Raw genomic sequence first — 12,269 nt, 5'->3', positions numbered from 1 at the left:
AGTCCGCACCGTCGGCGATGTGCCAGTGAGGGCGAAAGCTCTCACAAAAGACACCTGTGTTGGCACCATCTTCGGTGTCGACCGCTCGTTTGACGCGTACACAATAAGAGACCACCTTGAAGCCTCCGTGACCGTCCTCTCATGCGAGCGCAGGGGCCACAACATAGCGGTGCGATTCGCCGGCAATGCCGTTCCAGCCGAAGTGCTCCTCTTCAAGCAGTGTCGCACGGTTCGTCCCAGACTCCCGCGGCCACTCCAGTGCGATCGATGCGGCTTGTTTGGTCACGCCGGCACAACATGTTCGCGCGATGCCCGCTGCCTCCGTTGCGGAGAATCGCACGCTACCGCCGACTGCACCGCGCAGTGGCCGCGCTGCATTAACTGCCGCGGGAATCACGCAGCCTCGGAGCCGCGCTGCCCCAACTGGCAAATGGAGCTGTACTGCTGTACTGTTGTCACTGTCGCCTGAGCCTTTCACGCGACAGCAGGCGATCGCTAAAGCTCGCGCCTCATCAGACGCCATCCGACGGAAGCAAGGAGCAGCCAGCCGTCCTTCCGCGGTCGTACAACCTGGGTTGTCATTCAGGGACGCGCTCAGCGGTCGCGGCGCCCAGCCAGCGGAGCAAGCGCAGACGCAACAGCCCACTACCTCCGCCACTTCCGATCCAAAGGATGCAGTTATTGCAGCCCTCGCAGCAGCACTGCGCGTCCTAATAGAGACAGCAGCGATGGTAGACACCACTCGGCAAATGTGTGTGCGTCGCGGCCCTTGCAGCCCAGCAAGCCCTGCCCCAGCATGGATAGGTGATCTCCGAAACGTCGGCCGCGCATCCTCCAGTGGAATGTCCGCTCGATGCGCTGCCGTCACGCTGAACTCGCCGAGCACCTCTCACTACACGAATACGACGTGCTCGCGCTACAAGAAACTTACGCGCATCCCGGCGAGTTTAACCTCCCCGGATTTGTGGCCTATCACAGTGCCATCGAATGCCAGTCGCAGACCTGCAACAAGACTCATTGCTGTGACCCGCTGCATTCACCTGGACGGTCCCCCGCATCTCTGTATGTTCGCGCATGTCTCGCGCAAGCCGACGTAAATGTCACCGACATCGTGACCAGTGGAATCGAGTGCGTGGCCGTGACTGTGCGTGTTGGGGGTGCCGACACCTGTGTCGCCAGTGTTCATGTTCGGCCCGTGCGTCGGTGGGACAGCTCGTTCGTGGTTGCGCTTGTCACTCGCATCGGAGGTGACTGTTTGGTGTTGGGTGACTTCAACAGTCACCACACAACATGGGGGTGCCCGCACACCGAGCCGCGAGGTAGGGACTTGCTGAACTCCATCCTCTCTGCGTGCCTCCTACTTCTCAACACCGGCAGTCCCACATTCGTGCGCCGGGGTGCGCGGAAAATCGCCATCGACTTGTCGCTTGTGAGCGAGGGTTGCCACTACGAGTGGCGACGCAGCCCCAACACTCAGGTCTCCGCTCATTACCCGATCTCCCTCGAGCCGCACGCTACAGCCCATGGACCGCGCTGCTCCTACCGTGTTACCGACTGGACACAGTTTCGGAAACTCTGTGCCACGCCCCCTACTGCGAACACAGATTTCCTGACTCAGGTGACACGTTGTGTCGACGCCGCCACGAAATGCTGTTCTGTGCCTGCGGGAACGCCGGTGCCCGACATCAAGCTGCTTAACCTTCGAGCTGTCGGGCGCCCCGCTGAAGATTTAGCCATCAAGAGTGACAGGAGAGAGGATTGGACTCTCTACAATCGCCTTGATGCGGCGTGCCACCGTCATGCCAGGCAGCGGCGCAATCAGAGCTGGAGCAGTTTGTGTGTGTCGCTCGACCATACGCGCAACAGATCGCGCCCGTGGCGCATTCTCGGCGCTCTCCTTCGACCAAACGTCCCTCGCTGTCCTGAGCTTTCCATCGCGGTCGCACAGGGCTTGAGCGCAGAGCAGCTCGCGGACGCGTTCGTCGCCGCCTTTGCACCGCCGCAGCCATTGCTTCCGCCGGATGGCCCAGTTTTCGAGCTTCCCGAGCTTCCTGAGCAGAACAAAGCCGCTCTCCTCGCGCCGCTTCGCTACTTCCCGACGAAGATAATTCTGCAGCAGGTGAAGGCGCTGTGCACGGAGGACTTCACCTTGAGCGAGCTTCGCATCGTACTCAACGCTCGTAGAGGACGTTCTGCGCCGGGCGCGGATGGAATCACCTACCAGACGTTGCGAAACATCGACGACGAGCAGCTCCCATCGCTGTTGGAGGTGTACAACCACGTCTGGCGCACCGGCGTCGTCCCTCCTGAGTGGAAAGAAGCAACCGTGGTACCTCTCCGCAAGAGTGGCAAACCGCGAAGGAGCGTGAGCTCCTACCGCCCGGTTTCACTCACGTCTGTCGCCGGTAAGACAGTCGAAGCTATGGCACTTCGTCGTCTGGAGTGGATTGCGGCGGCACTCGACGCATTCGCTCCCGAGCAGAGCGGCTTCCACCGGCTGCGCGCAACGGCTGACGCCCTGGCCTACACTCTAAGCCAAAAAGGACTAAAACGGGTATGGCTGTTAGTCTCTTGGGGGACTAAATGACCTGCCACAGATTTTGAACCAATTTTGGACTAACTGCGGGAGCAAATGCAGCGGTCTAACTGGGGGAGCAACTACTGCAGACTAAAAGTGAGGGCAACTTTTAGACCCTCCCAGTTAGTCCCTAGAGGATCAACGGTTAGTCTGTTAAAGTTAGTCTACAGGAGTAACTGCAGGAGCAACTTTTAGTCCCTCCCAGTTAGTCCCTAGAGGACCAACAGTTAGTCTGTTAAGGTTAGTCCACAGGGAGTAACTGCAGGAGCAACTTTTAGTCCTTCCCAGTTAGTCCCTAGAGGACCAACAGTTAGTCTGTTAAGGTTAGTCCACAGGGAGTAACTGCAGGAGCAACTTTTAGTCCTTCCCAGTTAGTCCGAAATCACTTTTCCAATGATTCCAGGTTGCCATAGCTTTTCAAGCAAAAACAATGATCGAACTCAAGTAACCCATGTTTATTTTTGATTACATATTGCCACCATCATCTTGAGCCACAATTAACAAAACAAAAAAAGGAATACCAGCATACAAATGCCAAGTCTTTGGTATACAGTAATGACATATAGATACAGAAGATAAAAAAATTGACTGAAAGTATGCAGCAGTTCAAACAAAATAAAACAACTCCTAAGTATACAGCAGATGAAACGTGTCATAGCCAGAGTAAAATCATGAAAATGAAATTAAGTCAGGAGCAGTCACAGTCAAATATAAGTTAGAAGCACTCTACAACCACCGAATGCAGAGATCTAACTTGGCTCGAACTTGACTTCTGGCAGTCTCAAGACAGCTTCGCCGCGCGTCGTAAATCGTGCTTGATCTTGCGGACGACTTGGGAACGACTTGGCTGCGTCGAAGTCCGCTCAAGTTTGAAGTCTGCTCCCGGGCTAGCTTGAAACTGACTTCGTGTGTTTTTCCAACATGGCAGCCTCCCGAACGGACGTCGCGCGGAGGTTAGCTGCTTTCGAGTTTGCTTGCTACGCCATGGATACAGCATTTTCAGAGGCGCAGCCCTTGCCGAAAATTCCGCGACCCACCCTACGTGACCGAGGGAATTCGATGGAGCTGTACGACGACGAACAATTCCTCGGTCGCTACAGATTCACGAAGAACGCTGTGCGACTTCTCGCTACGTTGCCTATCCGGGTAAGCGGGGACAATAGAGGACCGACTGTGTGCCTCCTATGCTGCAGTTGCTGATGGCTGTGATGTTTTACGGCGCTGGCACGTTTCAAACAGTCACCGGAGGTCCGGTCCGCATTCCTCAGTTAACAGTGTGCCGCGCAGTAGGAAAGGTGACTCTGCTCATCGCGAAGCACCCGCGCCCCATGCTGGTGCGCTTCCCGCAGTCGCGGAAAGATTGATTGCGAGCGTATTTTCTTATCTCCTGTGACTACACATAATAAAAAGTAGCCCAAATAAGTCAGTCATGCAGAACATGTGCGCTTACCAGTTTTGTGGCGCTTTCCCTTTTTTTCCGCAGCTTCCTCTTTCCACTTTTGCTTCAGGTTGGTCCAGCATTTTTTCAGTTGCAGGTGATCGCGCCGCGTAATCCCGTGGTTGGCATTCAAATGTTTTGTTATTTCTTTCCATGTCTGATTCTTCTTGGTCAACGACGCGACGTAAGTTTTCTTGTATTCCACAATATGCTTGTAGCCGTTCAGGAGTGTCGTCGGCAGGCTCCTTTCGTCTTCTTTAAAACGGGCTGCCGTCTTGCGTTGCGGTGCATTCTCTTGGGAGGAGACCGTACGTGAGTGCGACATTTCAGCGTCAAAGCCTGTTGACAGAACAGCAATTTCGTACCAAATGCGGCGCGCGACCGTCGCGCGAGCCCCACAACTTGTTTTCCTAACAGACGACACTTTCCTAGCAGACGACATGCACTGCCAATTTGCGATGTCGACGACGGTGCCGCACTCTCCCTCTCGTTGTTCTCGACAAACCCTTTATGCGAAGCAGGCAAATCGTTTGCACGTGTCATTTTATTTATTTATTTTGTTTTCTATCGGGTGTTGTCACCCATATGGGTCCGAGCAGGGGACTCAACGGCGTTCGGTACTCTTCGTTCGCAGCACATGTTGCAGTTTTTTTTTTCTTGTTTGTGACTCCGGCCTAGTGCGTTCGAATAGGTTGGCTTTTTCTTCAAAGGGTCACGTAGCCCGAGCAGAACACGGGCCGTCGCCTTCCTCCTGGAATGCCTATAGGCGAAAAGGGACGCGCGAGCTCCCTCAGAAACCGACCGTATGCCTCGTCTCGGCCTCTTGTATCCGGTTGCCGGCCCAGACGGCGCATGAACGCCTTGCGGCAATCGAGAACAAAAGCCGAGAATGAAATGACAGACGAACAGACGGGGGCATGATCGGCAGACGCTGCCTCAGGACATCGAGACGACGGAAGAGTGCGCGCGCGCCCGGCGAGGCCGGGACCCCGACGAGCCGAAGTAGCCATCGGCCGGCGGCGGCGGACAAAGGGGGCCGCCGCCGGCAGAGAAAAACACGTACGCACCTTCAGACGTCCCGATGTGGTCTCCCCGGGACCCGACTTGCGCGCGCTTACCCGGAGTGCACGCAAGCAGGGCCCGATTCCCGCCAAAATGTTAGCCAATGGTGAAAGCCTGTTGACCTTCGTGTGGGCGGGATGACAGCAGAGCGACAGTGTTTTATGACCCGCTGCCACCCCGTCCAGGCAGGGAGGAGAGGGAGGACACGGAGCCCCCCTCTCTAAAGGGACTAAAGTCAGAGGACTAAATTGTGCCGTTGATTTCCACCGTCGACCGTTACCTTGCAAGGACGAACATTTAGTCGCACAAATTTGAGCACGACACTTTGCCTCTGCACACGGCACGCACGGTGGATTAACCGTTGATCCAAAGGTCCAACGGCTGCCGTTAGTCCCCTTTTCCCCGTTTTCGGCTTACAGTGTAGGTTGTCGCTACTCTCGAGCAGGCGGCGAGCCGTCGCGAGGCCGGCTACCTCGTCCTGCTCGATGTACAGGGCGCATTCGATGGGCTGCCGCATTCGACGATCGTCAGTGCGCTGCAAGAGCTCGGCATCACCGACCGGCTACTCGACTACGTGCGAGCCTTCTTGTCTGATCGCACGCTTCGGGTTCGCGTTGGCGCTGCACTCAGCCGGCCGCGCAGTATGTTTTCTGGTGTTCCGCAGGGCAGTGTTTTGAGCCCCATTTTGTTTAATCTTGCCCTCGCGCGACTTCCGGACTACATCCCAAAAGCGATGTCGCACGAAGTACGGGTGGCAATCTACGCTGATGACATCGCCCTCTTTGCGACTGGCCCTACTCAAGTCGGCTATCAGGTGCGTGCATCTGTCCAGACTGCAATTGACGCTGTGGACCAGTACATGGGAAGCATCGGTCTCCAGCTGTCGGTGACCAAAACAGAGGCACTGCTGGTGCACCCACGAGGCACGCGAGCACGTTCCGAAGCGCCACCGCTGACTGCGCCGTTGCCCTCTCCCGTGCCGCAAGAGCATCCGTTATCTCGGCCTGCAGATCGACTGCCGCGTCAACTTCAATACGGCTGTCTCCCACATCTGCAAGCAAACAAGGAAACTCGCCAGCGCCGCGCGCTCTCTTCTCGCGCGTGGACACGGATGCACGCCGCAACTCGCACTGCGCGTTTACAACTCTGTGGCCACATCGAGGGCACTCTACGCCCTTCCCACCACCAACGCTCGATCGGCGAATTGGAATGCTATGGACATGGCACACCGTACTGCGTTGCGAGAACTATACGGCCTCCCTCGCCCCTCCCATGTAGGGGCGACACTCGCGGAAGTGGGCAACTGGCCGCCATCGCTTCGTGCACGAAAGCAGGCGCTCCACCACATTGAGCGCCTGCAGCGCTCACCACAGGGACAGCGGCTCGTCTGCAGACTCCACTCCCTGCCGAACTCGGGAATGGGCAAGTGCGCCACCGAGTTCTCAAAGCTCATCGGGTCGTCGCCACGCCACAGTTCGTCTCCCTGCCGTACTACTCCAGTCTGCTCGACGTGAACATCGCGGTGCCTGGCATCGCATCAAAGCGCCGAACTGCGGTGTGCGCCATGAGACAGGAGACCGCCTCTCTACTGCACGAGCGACTGGCAGGACGACTTCTCGTCTACACCGATGGCTCGGTGACGCCGGACGGGACTGGTGCTGCGGCTTGCATGGCACCGGACATCTCGGAAACGCGCCAGTGCCGACTGCGCTTTGCCGCGTCATCGACAGTGGCCAAACTCGCCGCCATTGATCGCGCTGCCGACCTCCTTTTGGAACATCCGAACATTGTGTCAGCGGCCATTCTCACTGATTCTCGTGCGGCACTTTGCATGCTGGCCAGGGACTACGGCGGAGTGCCCCTTGTTGTTCGAGTTGGCTGCAAGCTGCGACACGTCGTGAATCAAGGCTGCGACCTGGCGCTTCAATGGATACGCGCACACATCGGATTGCCAGGCAACGAGGAGGCTGACTGCCTCGCCAATGCGGCGCACGGTGAGCGCTTTCCCCTCACCCACTTGGTGACGAGCTTCGACGCGGCCAAGACAGCGGTTCTGCGCAGCCTCACTGCGCAACAACCCGATCGGCGCGTCGCAGCGGGAACGCCCCCGCGCCTGCTCCCGCGTGCGGGCCTCTCTCGGGCTGACTGCGCCTTCCTTCTCCGCCTGCGTATCGGCTGCTACAAAACAGCGACGCGCACACACAGGCTCACGGGAACCGGCAGCCCCGTGTGTTGTAACTGCGACGACGTGGAGACACTGGAACACCTTCTGCTTCACTTAGGGAGTTTTAGTGTTGGGGACGCAAGCGGCTTGCGTACGCAAGAACTAGGGGTGACGTTACTGCGCATGCGCAGACCGCTACGTCTACTTGCGTCCTTGGGTTGTTGGAGCGGCCGAAAACATCGCTGCCCCTAAGAGGTCACGTTACCCACGTGACTCTTGCGGTGTAGGAGAACTTACGAGTAGCTAGCGGGTAGATAATCTAATCAATCTTTCGCCAAGTGTCGACAGACGTCGTTTTTATGTGTATTAGAGAGGTTTGTGTGTCTGGTATTCGGATAAACGCAGTTGGGGTGTTGGGGCGGAGCCATAAACGGGAGCGTCCTGCTTGGTGCATCCACCTGGCGGCGCAAAGCTCAAATCGACAAAAGCAGCTAATATTGCTGTAACCAAGTCTATTCTACTTCGCTGCTGGTGTAAATTATCGGCACTGGCTTAATTAAGTTGCTGCCAAAAATTTATACCCACAGCAAAGTAAAATACACTTGGTTACTGCAATATTAGCTGTTTTTGTCTGTTTGAGCTTTGCGCCACCAGGTGGCAGCACCATGCAGGCCGCTCTAGTTCATGGCTCCGCCCCAACGCCCCAGCCTGCGTTTACCCGATTACCGGACGCTGTAAGCCTCTCTATTAACTGCTTCTAATAAAAAGAGTTTAATGTACTTTACCTCATATGCTTCATTTCATATTTTATAACATGATAACGCAGCAACGGTCAGACGTTGGTGGTGCTGCGAGCGCATGCGACCTCATTGCGGTTTGCGTTTGGGGCCGCGAACCTATAACACGTTTCTGCTTGCGTACGCAAACGCAAACGCACCCAAGCGCTTGGGGCCCCAACGCCTTGCGTCCCCAATACTAAAACTCTCTACTGCCCGGCCTTCGGGACCGAGAGGGAGGCTCTGTACGCCTCCTACCGCCGATGTGGCTCGCCATCCACCACCCTGCAGTGCCTACTCTTCCCCAATGCTCACAGTTCCATCACCAAGCGTGAATTTTCGGCATTGATGTAATGCTGTGAAGCAACACACCTCAGAGCGCGGCTGTAGGCCCCGCAAACGCTTAGCTAAATTGTCGTCTTTTCTTTTTTGCTATTCCGGTCTCTCTCTCCTTTTTACTTCCGGTCACTATCTCCATCTTTTTCTCCCCACACCCCTTTCCCCGTGCAGTGCTGTTGAGGTGTCCTCCTGTGAGAGACAGTTACGGCACTGCACTTATCTCTTCCATTTCTCTTTAAAAATCACTTCACACACACACCTCGTCGCCCTCTCCCATCGGTATGCACTTCGGCGGAACCTAGCCCGAGAATAGCCTCACCATCCGTGGCAGGGGGCAATGCAAAAGCGCCACTAAAGTCAACGTTGGGAAGTTGGCTTAGAGAAATTATTTTATATGCATCCAAGTACTAGGATTGTATCTGGTGTAGGAAATCATTATGAGTCTGCAAACAAGGTGCTCACTGCATGAGTGCGGCGCCACACTCCGTCGTTAGAGAAGTTGGACCACTTCCTCGAGAATTCTAATCCTCAAGTCCTCCTCCCGGGTTTGAACGACGCATTGACTCAACTTCTCACAATGTTTTTTTTTTGCGTATGTCATAAATGCGATTGCTATTCCGTTTCGCAAAAGTAGCCATCCACCTGTTCCAGCGTTTTTGCTAGCGCGTGATAGATGTGCAAGCACCCCGTCGCTGGATCTCAAAAAAAAAAGAATGTTCCCATCTGAAAAATAACATGCATATCGATTTGTTTTGGCCGTTTCTGTGTTACAAGAAGCGGGAAAACATAGACGTTAGAGACTTTTAGAGTGTCCGCTATTCAGGCAAACCGGGGCGGTTTGGGCGGATTACCGGATGGTCGGGGGCGTAAACGCGAGCGGCCAGATTGTTGGCGCAGGCCGATATCGCAAAGCTCAACCACCTAAACACAGAGCCAATTACTATATTCTTTTCAGCTAGGATGTAAGTTTTGGACAGCGGCGTGATTGTGAACACAATTGCGCCGCTGCCGAAAATTTGCACCGTCAGCGAAGCAGAATAAAGTAGGTTACTGCAATTTTAGCCCTGTGTTTGTCTGGTTGAGCTCTACAACTCCAGGTGGCTGCACCGCTCCGGCCACTCAGGTTTATGCCCCCGAGCATCCGGTAATTCACCCAAACCGCCCCGGTTTGCCGGAATAGCGGACACGCTAAAAGCCTCTGTTGTCTCCTTGCGCCTTGGTTCTGCACATTCGATAAAGTTTCAGGCTAGCGAAAATTCGTTTTAGCATTGTGTCCAGTGTACATCTCGTTCACGTATACCGCCGGTTCTTTAGCGCTAGTTAGCAATGTCTCGTGACGAGAAATAAAACAGGTCCTAATATTGAGCCTCACGGCAAGTCACCAGTCTCGGAAACATCTTTAGAAAATTCTGCCATTTAACGTGCCAAAACCACGATATGACTATGAGGTACTCTGTAGTGGGGAGCTGCTGATTAATTTCCACCACTTGGAGTTCTTCAGCATGCACCCAATTTACGGTGCACGGGGGTTTCGCCTCAATCGAAATGCGGCCGCCGTAGCCGGGATTCGATTCTGTGACCTCATGCTTAGCAGTGCAACGCTGAAACCACAATGACACCATGGCGAGTGGAAGCATATTTGGATTGCGATGGATTAGTAACAATCTTTGGGGTGCAGTAGTTTAGACAATTTTGCATCAATCGGGCAACGGTGTCTAGTAGACAAAGTAAGGAGTCTTTCACGATCAAATGCATGCGAAAACAATGTCAGAAGTAGAACAGCAGGCAATAAATTTCATTTCGCAAGTCATAAACTCGCAACACATCGTGAATTGAACTCAACCATATTTTTTTTTGTGGCTGTGTCCACCATTAACGTCGATAGTTTACACATTACGTACTGCTACTTGCCCTAGTTACTCTAATGAAAGTCATAATATAGAAGGAAAAGGACACGAAAACATAATTCGTTATAGGGTCCCTGATGCTCAAGCCTGTCTGCTATCCTCCTCCTTTGGGAATTTTCCCCTGCCTCAGCAACCACGTGCACATCTATACCGATGTATCGGCTACGTCGTCCAGTTCTTATGGTGCGGTGGTTATACTAACGTGAGGAATAACACTGCGGTTCAAGACATCGCATGTCACGACCTCAACGGCGGCAGAATTAACGGCTCTGCGTCGTGCACTTGAATTAATTGATTTTTTTTTTTGAAAGACTTAGAAAATGAGCTGTGCTCCCTCACTTCAAACCGGCATTACACTGCACGCAGTCAGTTCTCCGACTCGGATGTCGCAAACAGCTGACATACGAAATCGCGAAACTTCACAAGCACGTCCAACACGAAGGTCACGAGGATGTCTTTAAATGCGTACCTGGGCATTGTGGAATCAGTGGCAATGATTCCGCCGATAACGCTGCTCGCACATCACATCAAGAACAGCACAGCGTTCCAATTCCGCTTTCGAGGCAGACGCCGCAATGCAGCTTCGACACCTGGCACGCAGTCTCTCACAGACCGTGTGCCACTCGCCAAACTTAAGACCTACACGACTGCATCGATTAAACCCCTTACTGCAACTCCGGCCTCCATTCGGACTTCCTCGGCATGAAGCTACGCTACTCTATCGCCTTTGGTTAGAAGTTGCCTTCACGAAGGCATACTCTTCATTCATTGGAGCTACCAACAGTGCAGCATGTGAGGTGTGCGGCACCGAAGAAAATATCCACCTCCTGCCCTACCGCTGTCCACGATATGCCCCTGAAAGACAAGAACTTGCTTACGCTCTACAAGAACTAGACAATCGGCCGCTTTCCGTGCAGGTGCTGATGGCACTCCACCCCCATCGCTCGTCGGCCCATAAAGCTGTGAAGGCACTTTTGTGCTTCTTGTGGACGACGGGCTTGTGTACGTACGTAACTAGTAGTGCAATTACTATTAGAACATACGCCACAGCAAACTCACCACTAATTTTCTTCTTTCCTTCTATCCTCTGTGTCACTGTCATATTTGTTTTCCCCTTTCCCATTCCCCTGATGTAGGGTAACCAACCACACGTTATTCTGGTTAACCTCCCTGCCTTCTGCTTTGCTTTTTTTTTTCCTTCCTACAGTCCTTCGTCAGAGGTAAGCCACACAGCGTGGTGTCAGCCCATCATGTATAGAAGAAAGTGAGGTGACCGCACTTTCTAGGCGTCCACTACATGGGGTTCTAATTCACTCATGCACATGCTTTCTTTATTAGGCTGCCAGAGCACTTAGAAATTTCTGCGACGAACACTGGCGGATATCAAAATGACAAGCCGACAATATTTGTCGCTGGAAAATGACTAAGAAATACTTGTTGAGAGCGTTCGCGCTTTGATACCAAAATCGTGAATATTGTATACAAGCTATGGACACATACGAAAAAACACGATATTAGTTCAGAGCATGCACAAGAACAGATGGCGTCCTATATTCTTCCATGCTCCGTTTTCGACTGAACATTTAGGAAAATATTGGTAAAAAAACGGGATGCATCTGTGAAACGGCGGTTTCTACGTACTTTTCCATCCGAAATACACAACGTTCATGGGTATAAGAAAAACTCCAGTATTGCAGCCTCTTCGCTTGTTAAGGTGCTCGCACTGGCACAAAAGTGAATTGTTCCGTGTTTCCTTCAGTGTTCTGGGGTTCTTGCCCAAGAAATTTCTAAAAATTCAAATTTCAGGTTCTGTTCTTTTTCAAACATGCTTGGAATGGTTTGCCGGGGCCCTATAACGTAAAACTATTCAAATATGTTTTGTTCCAATCTCCTCACGTCAAATTTGCGCCGACGAAAGCATCAGGCGGTCATCCACAGGGTTGTCTCAACCGACCAATCAATCGCTCTTCTCGTTCACAGAAGGTCGCCTTTCCTTTCTTGAAAA

The 12,269-nt window shown here is 53.5% G+C and overlaps 1 protein-coding gene across 3 annotated transcripts in view; it reads right to left on the bottom strand.

The window, feature by feature from the left end:
- Nucleotides 1-12,269, bottom strand: part of LOC135912446 (dual oxidase maturation factor 2-like) — a 513,017-nt gene that overhangs the window by 263,120 nt on the left and 237,628 nt on the right. The window lies entirely within an intron of this gene.

The sequence above is a fragment of the Dermacentor albipictus genome, chromosome 1, assembly GCF_038994185.2.
Source record: "Dermacentor albipictus isolate Rhodes 1998 colony chromosome 1, USDA_Dalb.pri_finalv2, whole genome shotgun sequence".
Classification (NCBI taxonomy): Eukaryota; Metazoa; Arthropoda; class Arachnida; order Ixodida; family Ixodidae; genus Dermacentor; species Dermacentor albipictus.
Note: the sequence above shows the minus strand (reverse complement) of the source record. Positions and strands in the feature narration are given on the sequence as shown.